Source organism: Lissotriton helveticus, chromosome 8, assembly GCF_964261635.1.
Source record: "Lissotriton helveticus chromosome 8, aLisHel1.1, whole genome shotgun sequence".
Classification (NCBI taxonomy): domain Eukaryota; kingdom Metazoa; phylum Chordata; class Amphibia; order Caudata; family Salamandridae; genus Lissotriton; species Lissotriton helveticus.
Window position 1 is genome coordinate 1,053,316,326 of NC_136069.1, and position 15,117 is coordinate 1,053,331,442.

Sequence of the window (15,117 nt, forward strand, 5' to 3'; positions counted from 1 at the left end):
GAAAGGCCTTGCTTCTGCAAGTTCAGGCCTGCCAGAGAAATCACCCAATATGATACAATAATGCCTGGTGTGCACTGTCCCTGCACATTTTGTGTCTCCATCTTCTACCTATAGGCTTAATCATATTAATTCAGTATTCTGCAAAAATTACCCATATAGTAACGACCCCACATATATGATCCACAAAATTTAACAGTGAGCCCTAGAACTCGATAAACACCCACCTTTCGGGTAATAAAATCAATGACCCTGAACCCTGATTCTCTATAGAGCTCCACATCATCCTTGTAATAGCTATAATGCACACCCCACCCCTTTACACAACCTAACTTTAGACAAAATCATCCACATATATGATATAATTTCACATAGACCCTTGGGAGTCCTTCCCAACTGGCTAGATTATGATCTAAACCCTGAACATAAGGATGCACTAAATCCCACTGACAACATCTATTCCAGTGAAGAACTTATCCCTCACTGACTATCCCATGCATACTGTCATTATGTGACTCTATCTAGTTCAGAGGCTCGATTTCTTAGATTATATCACACAACATAAATAAGGCACATTTAATTTGTCCTAACTCTACCACATCACATGCACTGATCAGCAATACATATTCATTCAAAGTTGTTAAGTCCAACAAGACCATCAACAACAAAGCCACTATGCATCCTATTACTGAATGTCTGAATGTGAATGGGTTTGCAAACTTTGTTAAGCGAAACATGGTTTTACAATTTTGAAATAGTAAGAAGGCAGTTATAGCCCTCCTAAAAGAGTCCCATCTTCTGCCATCTAAAACTGGCAAATCAAGATATGATTCGATAGGGAGAGTGACTGGAAAAAGCTGTATACAGGCAGAGGACACTACCCGCAATCATCATGCCAATCTGACAAGGAAATGCAGGGTAGCAACACTAGTTCTACATGGTCAGACCTGCAAAGCCAATATACTTTATAAAAACCCAAAACCACTGAGCAAGCACTCATAATAGACACAATCTATTCACCAAACTCCAGGAGGATCAGGTTTATGGTGAAACTGTCAAGTCTTCTCCGAGATTGACAAGACTTGAGCTATGATTGGGTGCGCTTGGAATCCAGCTGTAGATCAGTTATTCAATGGTCTGTAACACTATCTAGAGATAACATACATAACAGAGCAGTTCTGTATGACATAATAACTGATCACAATTTGCTGGCCACTTGGAGACTCACTCGCCTTCCAGAGAAAGAATGCATCTATATCTCCTCAGTACATGGGACTTAATCCTGCATAGATTATTTCTTAGTCCAATACTCTCTAGTCCGATTGATCATCCAAACAGAGATCTTTTCAGGTGGGATAATTAACTGTTCCCTAATACCTACAGAATTAACACTCAGACATATCATATTCCCCAAATAACACTGACAAATCAAAGTGTCAAAATGCTGATGACTAGAACATAAGCTCCTCTTACATGCTCATGATCAGATATAGATAGAAGAAAATTATCACTCAATTACCTTGGACTATGCTCTTTGGGTAGCAGTTAAACTGGCATGGAAAGGCATGCTCATGCATTACACAGTGGTAGCCAACAGGAAGTATATAGAAACGTAACACAAACTAGAGTGAACCATAGTTTGCCTTATGTTGGAACACAAAATAAACCCCATACCACTATAATGTTATTGCATAGAAGCTGAGGCGTTTAGCCTTATTAATCTGTATAACTATGCTGCAGAGAAAGCCTTGGTGAGATTCAAGCAGTGGCACTATGTAGCAGGAGAATGGGCAAGTGTGATGATAGTGTTTTAACTACAACAAAGAGAATCTCAAATGGCCATCTTGGCAATACACAACACACAAGGCAACTTAAAAATGAATCCTGAGAATATCACTGAGTCCTTTGCTATGATCTATGAGACCCTGTACGGCTCCAAACAGAGCGAAATGCCACCCTCCCTCTGAGGAAGAGGAGTTTATGGAGATGATCTAGAGAGGAAGGATGTGACCTAACGAATGGTGAGAGAAAGATCAAGGAGATTAGTGAGACTATAGCAATTCTTCCAACCTGCAGATCTCCTGGTGAAGACAGCTTTCTTCAAAATTTATAAAATCCAGATTACCTTCATGCTGTACAAAGCCTTTAAAGAGGCAGAAGTAACCGGAACTCTGGACTCTGTATTCAACAAAGTAATTATCATCCCCAAAGCAGAAAAGGACATCCTCTGAATGTGGCACTCATAAATGTTGACAAAAAGATATTGGCTAAATCCTGCCATCAGAAATTGCTAGCTTAGCTACACACGTATACATCTTTCTCAGGTAGTATTTATCCCTGGAGATCGTCCTTAAACCATTTTAGAACACTATTACATCAAACGTGGGAATCTAGAAACAACACAGATAAAGTGTTGGGAGCCTCTCTCAATGCTGTGAAAGTGTTCAAGTAGGATGAAATGATGAGACCTGTTTTATCTCATGACAGATGTGTACTTGGCAAGGGCTTCATATCCATAATCAAATCGTTACATCGAAAACATATGTCTCAAATTAGCTGTGGAGAATTCCTTTCTTTACCATTTAGATCAAAAGAAGGATGAGACTGCGATTCCCTCTATCCCGTTGCTGTTCTTACAAGTTTTCAAGCCTCTAGAAATTGCCAACCATTCTACTAAATCAATTTAGGGTATCCCCTCCAGGTCAGGTTAAATAAAATCATCTTTATATGAAGACACCATACTCATGACACTTCAAAGCCCATAGACATCCCTACTTGTTTTAATTGCATTGCTTACCTCTTTCTCACAATTCTTATAGCACCCAAAAAACTGGGGAAAGTATGAGCCAGTGCCCCTCTAGTGTACCACTAGAGCAAGCATAAAGGAACCTCTGCTGAAACGGATCCATAATGGTGTGTGCTACCTGGGAATACCCTGGAACAGATTCCCTGAAGGAATGGTAGGAGACACTATTATGCCACTACTGAACAGAACGCAAATTAAATTTATGAGGCAGAGTTCCAGCAATCAAAATGGTGATTGAAACAAGAGTTAACTATATCCTGGGAAGGCGAATCATACGAGTAAAGAAAATACTGAGCACCTGCATTGATACAATAATTAAAAACTATTTCGGGGAAAATCAGAAACCAAGATGAAAAATGAATACATTTTTCGCTTACGCGGTCCAATATATGAGCAAATCACATTGCAACTCACCTTTCACAATTACAACACTTCAACACAACATCCACGCAAATACATCCTAGGGAATAACTAAATGTAATATCCTACAATGTGACTGGAATGTAACCGTGCTACACAGATCACCACAAAGGCGAGTAAAGGCAAGTAACAGATAATCCAATAGTAACAGGCAGGCTCCAAACTCGGAAGATAGTGCACAAACGTCTTTCCAATTATACCTGGCTTCATACATCAGCTGCTTATCAGATAACACTGGCATGATAGAATGGGGTTCTCCCACCTCCTGGAAGAAATGGATATCCTTTGGTTTTAGTAGAAAAGAGCAATTTATAACAGGGGAATTGAAACCAGTTTGGTTCAAAAGCTTTATTTCAACAATACAAGTGATAAAAGCATTTTTAAATATATTCACTAAAATACATATAGTTAAAACTTGTTCTGTGACATAGTGCAGGAAAGCCTAGGCATCTCAGCATAGTAAAATGTACAATTGATGAGCAACAACTGTCATCATAATTGATTATATTAAAAACATATAGAGTAGAAATGTTTTCATGAATATTCAATCGATAGCAGAAAAATATTAAACAACTTTAAATTATAACAGAAAAAATACAGATTTTAACAGATGGGTATGGTCCTTCGCATGTATGTAAAGGACGTGGGTTGGACATAAGTATTCTTACACAATAAGTACTGCTTCTTGTTCCCAATATCTTACATATGGGTTTTAACCATTTGCTACATGGCCATGCTCATGCTGGTCACACAAACAGAACATGAGAAATGAATTCCCTTTTGTCAATACAAATGGGACATTTATCATCCGTTTCACAGCTCCAGTTACTTACAATGGCTTTTAAATAAAGAAATCCAACCCGATATTGGAAATAAAGTCTCCTATGAAAGGGAACTTATATAATGTCCCGATAAGTTTCTAAGAAAGTTGAGGATTTAAATTCCAAAAACCTCCCCGTCAAGGTTGAACTCTCAGTTGCACTGGATTCATTATCATTGACCAATAGTGTTATTTTCATAATTTTTTTCTTACGAGTGAAACTGAGCACCAGAAGGATTATCCCATAATATCCTCAATTCCATATTGGTCAATGATCGTTTAATGTTTTGAAGCCAGTTAATCTTCTGGAAACAATAGGCCTCCATAACATCCCTAAGGGCTTCAGCATAATTTATCAACTCAGGTGTAGACCAACCCTTACGCCATCATAAAATTGGCAACACATAATATGAGCTAGACATGCAACAAAGGAAACAAGACACTCTAGCTAAATCTTAGGAAGATATAACTAAAGCGGCTGATTTGAAAGACACCAGACTCTTCTGGAACGTAGTCATCCAACTATTTTTGTTGGATAACCAAGCTTCTAGCATTGAGTGCCATATCCCTGAGGCTGACTGGATTGATCACTTTTCCTCTATTTATATCTATTTATAATCCAGATAACTAAGATGGTGGGTGCTCAAATGAAAATATGCCTGACAGCTACCCTATTAACGAGAAGTGACTAATGGATCTTTTAGATTTCGCTGCAGTCACAAAAGCCATTATGAGCGCTGCAAGTGGAAAAGCCCTTGGTACGGACGGGGTTCTAGTTGACCTTTTTGTTATTAACGTGGAATTCTGGGCTCCCTGTGTCACAAATGTATTGAGGGTTGCTGTGAAAGGCGATATTATAGTTTCATGGAGTAAAGCCATCATTGTACCCATCTATAAGACTGCCCAGCATGTTATCGCCCAATCTCGTTGATTGATTCCACAGTAAAGATCCTCTGGAGGGTAATCTTGGGCAAACTGGAGGACTGGGCAGAGGCTAGCTCTTTTTTCCACCCTGTCCAGTATGGCTTCTGACAGGGTTTAGGGACTGTAGAGCAAACGCTCAACCTAACTCTCATCATAGGTAAATATGTCAAAGCCAAGGGAGGGGCCATATATATAGCATTCATCAACCTCTCCTGTGCTTATTAGGGAACCTAATGGAGCAGGCGGGAATTGATCCCCCTCCCATGGATCTGGTCAAATGCCTGCATTGGGACTCTACAATAAGCGTGTACTTTACACAGGATGAGGACTGTACAACCCCAATAGAGGTGACTAGTGGCATTAGACAGGGTTACATATTGGCACTTTTTTTATTATTCATTAATTCCCTAGATACAGCTTTAAGTTCTTGCATTGATGAAGTCCCTAGGATTGGTATGCAGGTAGTCCCTGTGCTGCTCTATGCACATGATGTGGTTCTCTTAGGTCTGATCGCAAATGCCCTCCAAAACCTTCTGAATGGGTTTAATGATTGTATGCTGAGATTAAAATTTAAAGTAAATCAGTCAAAATCTTTTATTACGACCTATGGTCCAAAACATACCAAGTCAAAAACATTTTATAGAGGGAGGGGGTACAAACTGAAAATGTTCCTTTTTTAACAACCATGGCATTTTGTTGGAGGCAAATGGATCATGGGACAGGCTACCTACTCATAGGGCCCAAAAGATGTGCGGAACAGAAGATGCAATATTCAGATTTGCAGAAAGGCTAGGCCGCAAGTTGGTTCACAAAATTTTCAAACTTTATAAAAGCAAGTGTCTATTGGTGGGCACTTATGGAGTCGAAGTCTGGGGCTGTGTTGCCTGCATGAAACTTCAAGTAGTTGAGAATAGGTTTTTGTGCAGGCTTTTGGCCCCTCCTAAAACATCTTCAGGTCTTATTGCACATTTTGATCTGGGTATGGGGTTCATGGAGGATTGAATCTCTATGTTACCTCTTTTATTATGGATAAAGCTGTGGAGCTCCACGAATATACTCTTTCCGAGGAAGGTATTGCTAGATTGTCTAAAATTAGATAGGATGATAGCTATCATATGGTTGGCTTATGTGTGAAACACCTTTTATAGCCTGGGGTACAGTCATCTTTTTGAGTCACCGCAAAGTATAAGCCGACCTTAAAATGGAAGCCGAAGGGAGCTATGCAACTTAAAAAGAGGAAATTAGACTAGGAAAGTCCTTTGATATGTTTACAGTTACTATATGCAAAGTCCTACATCAACTGATATGGAGCTCTCTCTGAATTGGATAGAAAATCAAAAGTATGGATTTTATCTCATTAGGTTGAGACTAAACACAGTTTGTTTCCTTGTGGCTTTCCCACTAGTGGGATCCTGGTTTGCGTCCCTCCCATGTTGCCCTTGTGACTCTTTTTCTGCCCAATTCACTGCACATTTTATGTTTTTTTGTACTTTATATGACTCCTTTAGATAGTGCTTTTTGCAATCCATCCCACTGCATCAGCACCTTAATTCTTATAAAGAGGGGGGGCAGATTTACAAGAAACTGACGCATCTGTACAGATGTGTCAGTTTCCCTGCACCTCGGTACGAAACCCCTTGTGCCACCATGGAAGCCCGTATTTCCAATACGGTGCACCATGGCGCAAGTATTGACAGATGCGTCACAAATGTTGTCGCAACTGTTGCTGAAAAAGTGATGCATTTCTGGAGTTGCTCATGAAAGTGACGCAACTCCAGTAATGCACCACAATAGATAGGTGAGTCCCGTTTAAAAAGCCTTGCATCATTCCTTACGCTTGGTATGAGCAGGCGTAGGGATTTTGACACCGTGAAGGCATAGCGTGATGCAGTGAAATGTTGTAAATTTCACTGCGTCAGTCCTACATGGCTTTTTGCATGGGAATGCCGACCCTGCATACATTATACCTGATGCAGGTATAATGTGGTGCAGGGCTTTACAAGGTGACACATCTCCCTAGATGCCCAACGTTGTAAATTGGCCGCCACATGACGGATTGTTTATGCCGCTGCTGCGTCACAAAAATTGACACAAAGGCGGTGTAAAAGTCTTACAATGGGCTTGTAAATCTATTTGTAAAGCTTATAATCACTTGATGTATGCGCTGCTGTTCTTAGTTACATCATTGCTGCTATCAAATTTAGAAGACCCTATGCACTTTAATGACAAATTGTTTTATGATGCTTTTAAAGTGTTAATTATAGTCAAAAAGAATGATAACATAAGCAATATTGTACAAAAGAAAGTATAAATACAAATATAAGTCAACACAAAGGAAGTCATGGAGGTTTAGTAACTTCTTGCTGCATGGGTCTAGGGTTAGTAAAACATTTAGCATGAGCGTCAATGAATGAGATAACCGGAGCCCATAAATCAGAGCGCTTGGACGCCAAATGTGATGGATATACAAATGTGGTATCTAGCCGGTGATTATAATTGTTATATCTATACTCTATTTATTTTCTAAACCGACTTGTTACGCTGTATATGAACCTACTGCCTTCATTGTTTTTTATATTCTGCACATTGTTGTAATTCTTCTATCCTAATAAACTTTTTCTGAACTTAAAGTGTTAATTATATTTTTGAAGTTGAAAATGTTTTTTAATCTGCACTTTCATGGTCAAACTATCACCGAATAAAGATGATTTTGATTTGACTTAAATTATACTTGATAGATTCAGGATCTCGTCTATCACTGTCAGAGCATGGACCTGCTTGGTCCCTGTTAAGCAGATACACAACAGGGGCATCAACTGTTACAGGTGATATAGTATCCATGCCAACTGCATTAGTGCTTTGAGATGAAAACCATTCAGGAAAAGGTGATGGCAGTAGTCAGTCTATGTCTCGGGTTAGAGACTCTTCGCTAGATTTGGGGAGAGAAGGGTTTGCGCTAAATTGGATTTGGGGAGCCTGTATTTGAAACTAATATTTGTATTAACCAAATGTAAAGTGCGAGCATCAAAGGTCACTAGGTTATCCACTAAATCTCTCTGATAAAATGTTAATTCAATACTGTCAAACTTAGTGCCATGTTGTGGGAGCATTTGTGCTTTTCTTATATCCTCTTTTATGATCGAGCGACATCTCCTCACCTGTCGAATCCTATGAATACATTTATTTATCAATATTTCTCCGTCGTCTTCCTCAGCATCGCTGGAGTTTGGTTTGGGGACATTAATCAGAAATACTGAATGCTTTTGGTCTATGATCCTGGGCTTACGATCGGCCCAGTGGGATGAGGTGTTAGCTGTAGTGGGCACGATGGTCTAGTACAGTGGGAAGCAGTATGATAATCAGATTTCTCAGTAGTCTAGATTTTACTAACGGTGGTATCTTTTGGGGTGGTAATTGAGAGATGGACGTTCTGCACATCTCCATATTTGGTTGCTTCTCAAGACACAACTGGTCCTGGTCAATGTGAATCGAATCAGAGAGTTTTTTGTTAATAAAGAAACATTAGCAAGTATACTATTAAGTTACCGTACGTAGATAAATGATCAACCATTTCTTTCAAGGTCCTCACTTCCCCACTTAGGCCCGTGATGTGCTGGTTTAGGTGTGCAAATGACCCTTCACTTTGCTGTGAAGTAGGTAATGTATCTGTTATTAATTCAATATGCCCATTATTCTGGGGGGTTTCCGCAAAAGGTGTAAAATGTTCTGTGCAAGGGTTTTGGATAAGGGATGGTGTGGGACTAGTTCTTACAAGATGTGGCCCATTATTACTGCTTGCCATCTTCTCGGACTTAACTGTTTATGCGGGGCGCCTAGACAAATAACTGGTTATTGGGTTTATCTTGTTTACTTGATTCGTTTCTAACCCCACTGTGCCCTGGTATTTCACATGAGGGAGCTTTTTGGGGAAATTGCCCCCTTTGAACAGCATTTCTTGAGTGGGAGTTTTTGGTTTCTGACATTTGGGGTTACATTTAATTGTGGACTTTCAGGGCCAATTAGTAATTCAATCGTCTCAATTAAAATGGTGTATTTCCTCTAGGGTGCTTGTATCTGAATATCCAGATTTTCTGGAAAGTTTGGCTTTGCTCTGAGACTGGTCCGATGAATTTCGTTTTCCCTAATAAAATTCTTTTTTTAACTCAAAAAAATTCGTTTTCCCATAGTGGTAAAAAAAGAAGACCCTTCTTTCCTGTCCTAACTCTACACAATGGTAAATTACAGCACTAAAACAACAAGACAATAAGTCCTTGTTTTAAAACTGGAATGTTCTAGCGTGGGAATCTTTAAAAGCAAAATAAGAAGCATGCTCAATGCTAAAAACAGCAGTCCAGCACACTGTAAGAATTATGTATACTTTTGCATCCAGACATACATTATTTTGGTTTTGATGCTCGAGCCAAGAGTTGGGTCCCGGCCCAGGCTCTGACTGATGCGGACAGGCCGACCTTAAACGGGGCTCTAGCTCCAATATATGATGCAGGTCAGAATTGATTGGAAGACCTGCAGGGAGTTGTGGGACACATAGTCCCCTGCGGCCGCAGTCCTGTGGCAGCTCACCCCCTGGGCATAGATGGTGACAGTGTATCACCTAAAGCAGGGGTCTCCAAACCGGTCCTGGAGGGCCGGATCCATGCAGGATTTTGTGCATATCCCCATTGAGATACATGTAGTTATTTTAAAAATCTGGCATGGGGGGGGGCGTGGCTAGCAGCCAAGCATGGCGGCAGCCTAGAAGACCAGCTCCGGCAGACGAAGCGGCCTCTCCATTAATCCGTACCATTATCCGTGGCTGTACCAGACCTCAGTCGGAGGAACCGAAGGCCCGGGACCGGGCGGCACAAGCGGCGAGTATCCGGATGAAAATTGGACACCGGGTGACGGAGATATGACCGACTGTCTGCGAGACCCGAGCACGGGCCGGTAACCAGGGAGCCCAGTGATTAGAAGCGCCGACCGGAAGTGAGACCTGGCCGGCAGAAGTGGACCGGAAGTGGCCGAGGACCCGGGAACGGCGTCGGGAGAGTCCAGCTGACGTTTAATATCTCCCCTGTAGTGCCCGTGTCAAGATCCGACGGACGCAGTGCGTCTGGAAGGGCAGTGAAGATGACCGCGGCCAGAACGCCACCCTGCAACGGACTACATTGAAGAGGTGAGGCGCCACATATACGTACCGGCGGAGCGGGACTGACCAGCGGGGGCTGCGGGCGGACTGGAGAACCCTCCCCCCCCTTCCCACGCCAGAACTGGAGGGACAACGCGCCTGAGTGGCACCTGGAGGTACCACCGTGAAGCGGACCGGGGGGGCAGCGGTGCACGAAGGGACACATGAGACGCCGACCGTTTATTCACTGACCCCAGGCCTGGGAAACATTGGTGTACGCAACGTTGGCCCGCTCCGAAACCACTAGAGGCGGCCAAGGACGTGAGTGTCCCCAATTACAACCGGACACTGCTTGATACAGCCCGGGGGCTCCATGCATTACCGCGGCTGCGACTCTGAGGGACGGGGGACGCGGGGGGGGGTGCGATTGGAGGGGACGGACCACCGAGGCTCCAGCTTCATAGAGTCCCAGATACAGACCCTCATCTGATTTGAACTGGAGGCCTGACTTAAGCACCACAACTGTACCACAGGCTGGACCACAACTGAGACTGGTCCGCCCCCCCCCTCTCCATAGTCTGTCCTTCCTACAGGCTAACTATATAAACAACTAACTGACCAATACTAGACGTCATGGCAGGAAAAGGTTCCAAAGGCGGCGCAACGCAAACACGCATCGAACGATACACATGTGATAAAACCGCGTCCCCTCCAGCAGACGGAAGGCATGCCTCCGGAAAAACGGTGGATGGCGCGGGGACTAAAAAAGCGACACTTGACAACGTGATGCGAGCGCTTACGCAATTCCAAACCACGGTAGGCTCAATCTCTACCGAAATAACCCTTATCAGAGCGGATCTCCACAAAATGGCTGAAAAGGTGGGTTCGCTGGAACTGGTTACGAAATCACTGGTGGAGGATGTCTCGGAACTTCAGACGGCGATGGAGAAAATAACGGCAGAAAATAAAATGCTAAAGGAAAAGCTCGATGACCAAGAAGGGCGCTCTAGAAGGAACAATATACGAATTCTTGGAGTTCCTGAATCGGAAGGAACTAGAGCTACTGATCTCTTCGTGGAAGAAGTAATCAAGTCACAACTCCAACCCAAAGGACTGTCGGCGTTCTTCTCGGTTGAAAGAGCACACAGAGTACCGGGTGGCCAGCCAAAACCCGGGGCGCCTCCGAGGCCTATCCTGGCAAGACTGTTTAACTTCCGAGATAGAGATGCCATTCTGCAGGTGGCGCGGGTGTCCCCCCCTGTGAAGATTCAGAACTCCACGCTGGCCTTCTTCCCAGACTACACGGCGGAAGTGGCCCGGAAAAGAAAGACGTTTCTGGACGTAAAACAGGAGCTTAGGAGGAGAGAGATCCAATATTCCATGTTGTTCCCGGCTAAACTGCGTGTGGTAGCGGAAAACAGAACGTGGTTTTTTAATAATCCGGAGGTGGCCCGGGACTGGCTGGACGGCTGGCGGCCTGCCTCTGAACCCCGCCGCGTGGGACGAACTAAAAAGGGCCCGAATGTAAGGGCTCCAGAAGACGTCCGAACAGAGGGACCGGAAGACGAAAGACGCTCGCCAATGAGAGACAGTGCGACTGGGACTCTGGAGGAACAAGATTAATAACCCGGCAGATACAAGACACCCCTTGTTTATTATTAATGTGACTGCCGCTCTAGCTGCCATGGACACTGGGCTGTGGACCTCTGCAGAGGGTATGAGGGGTCGCTGACTCCGGAGTACTCTTCACCCCCAACGAGCAAGTAACTCTGTGTTTCTTTTTGGGTGGGGTCAGGCACTCTGCTAAATTGGGGTGGCGGGCAGTTCTGAGTCCGTGTGGCAGGGGAGCAGGGAGGGGGGGAGTTCAGGGATTAGGGGGAATGGCAATGTTTAACTGTTTGAAATGTTTGACTCTACAGAATGCACAAAAGGCAGCAATAGTCACAGTACGCCGGAGATTACACACAGGCCAGGCCGGCGTTGGCCCGGGGAGGGAAGGCCCATCTCTGCATGCGAGTGAGTGCATCCGTGGGGGTGGGTGCAACACAGATACACTGACACTACACCCTGTCGGACTCATGTATGTATTTGTAGGCACACAATGGCACACATGTCACAGTCTGATACCGTAGTAGACAGTCCTGACACGGGGCCAGTGCCACCGTTGCAATTAATGTCCTTGAATGTCAGAGGTCTGGGAGACAAGGTGAAGAGAGGGTTGGTGCTCCAGAGTATCAAAAGGATGAATCACGACTTGGGCCTCCTTCAGGAAACTCATCTAGTGGGAGCGGCCAGCAAGGCTCTGGATAGACGAGGGTACCGCATGATAGTACACTCAGACTTCACGTCAGGGTCCAGGGGAACGGGCATTTGGATGAAGAAGACATCCCGATTCATTTTACAGACTACTAAGACTGACGCTCATGGCCGCTTTGCAGCAGCATGTGGACAGTGGGAGGGAACATCCCTTAACGTGGTGTCTGTCTATATCCCACCAGCGCTACATGCGGCCGCACTTCCGGACCTAGGAAGGTTCCTGTTAGAGCTCCCTGACGGAGATCTAGTGGTGGGAGGAGACTTTAATGCTGTGGCTGATGCTGCGCGAGATAGGTTCCCGGCTCAGGCGCCCACATAGGGTCCATCCCGATTCGGTGAGTTCCTAGAAGCACAGGGTCTGGTAGATGTATGGCGGTGTCTGCACCCCGAGGTTCAGCAATACTCTTATTATTCAGCCGTTCACAACTGCCTGTCCCGTATTGACTATTTCCTTACACTGGGGGATGGCCGACTCACGATTACTGATGTGAAGATAGGGCCCGAGGTATCTTGGATCACTCCCCTTTGACGATGAACCTGACATGCTCGGCGATAGCCCGCAGGAGAATCTACCCAATTTACCTGGGGTATCTTAAGGTACCTCACATCCGTAAAGATCTGAAAAGAGCGACTAGATACTATTTTTCGGAGAATTCAGACTCAGTGGCCTCCCCGACGACCCTCTGGGAAGCGTACAAAACAGTGTTAAGGGGGCAGGCGATCGCAACAATAGCGGGACACAAGCGCTCACAAAAGCAGGAGCTGTTGAATCTGGAATTGAAGCTAGAACAAGCAAATGCGGCCCATATGGCACACCCGTCAGAGGACACACTTCACTCACTCCACCTTTGCCAGCAGTTACACGACGATCTCCTCAGGCGGCAAACACTAGACAATATTGAGGCGACCGCACATAGGGTATATGATATAGGGGACAAGGCCAGTAAACTACTAGCATGGCTAGATAAAAAAAAGAGGGCACTAGGCACATTTTGCAACTGAAGGACTCAGAAGGGGTACTTCACTCACGTCCCTCTAAGATTATAGAAATCTTAGCTGACCACTTCCAGGATGTCTACACCCCTAGAGACATAGTTACGGCTGAAGCGGCAATGTCGGCGCTTCAGGATGCGCGGGTCGAGACTCTACCGCCGGAGGCGGTGACTGATCTAGAGGCGGACCTGACGGAGGATGAGATTCAAGCGGCGATTAGCGCACTGCGCACAGGCAAGGCGCTGGGCCCTAATGGGATCCCGATTGAGTGGTTCCAGGCTATGACGGACACCCTGAGCTCTCCTCTGCTGGCCATGTTCACGGAGTGCCGGGAGGTGGGGACTCTACCCCTGGATCAACGGGTGGCAACCATAGTGGCCATCCCAAAACCAGGTAAACCGCCCATAGACTGTACGTCATACCGCCCGATCTCCCTGCTTAACGCCGAGGCGAAGATTCTGGTGAAACTGATGGCGAACAGACTGATCCCGTACTTAACACACTTAATCCACCCGGATCAGTCAGGCTTCATGCCACATAGAAGCACAACACTGAACCTCCGGCGGGTGCACGGAGTACTGGCGCGAGCCCCTCGGCTGTCGGAACCAGCGGCCATACTGTCGTTAGATGCCAGGATGGCGTTTGACATGGTGGAGTGGCAGTACATGTTCGCAGTATTGGCTCGTATGGGCTTTGGCCCCAAGTTCCTTTCCTGGATTAAATTGTTATACGCGAGCCCTGTAGCACATGTAACGGCCAATGGCCACATCTCCCGAGCGATCCCCCTGGCTAGGGGGACGCGCCAGGGGTGCCCGCTATCCCCCCTATTGTTCTCGCTAGTGCTGGAACCACTGGCTTCCGCCCTTCGGACTACCCCACTATTGAAAGGACTGAAATGGGGCAATGGATGGGAGGATAGAGTCTCCCTGTACGCTGACGACATGTTGGTGTACCTATCAGACCCGATGGCTGGTATTCCGAAGTTATTGGCGATATGTGACGCTCATGGTCTGACCTCCGGATACACAATCAACTGGACAAAATCTGTCATTTATGTCCTGAAAGGTCCGACACCAACTCTTCCTGGTAACTGTCCGTTGATGATAGCCGACACCTCATTTAAATATCTGGGTATACACGTTGCTTGTGATGCGGATGTGTTCTATGATCGGAACCTGCTGCCCCCACTCGCCCGCCTGAAGGCGGATGTGAGACATTGGAAAGCCCTGCCTCTCACACTACTGGGACGCGCGGCGTTATTCAAAATGATGGCACTACCGCGCCTTCTATATGTACTGGAAAACACTCCGGTCTTAATACTGCCTTCCTATTTCCGAAAAGTAACGGCGGTGATGACGGACCTGTTGTGGGGAGAACGCCCACCCAGAATAGCACATGCCAAACTCAATCGTGGGTGGTACGACGGAGGGATAGCTTTGCCGAACATGCAGCTTTATTATTGGGCATCACAGCTCAAAGTCATTAATCAGTGGATCCACACACCGCATGCTGACCCAGCATATTTAGCGGATAGAGCGCAATTAGGAACACACAGTATGTTGGCTCCACTCTACAATTCTAGCCAAACGGCGACGCTGTTCGGCCCAACCAAACATACCGTATCGCTGTGGCACAGGGCACTGACGCGACTTAAATGGAAAGGGGTCATAACTAAGCTCACTCCATTATGGGACACCAAACGCCTAGGCTGTCTTC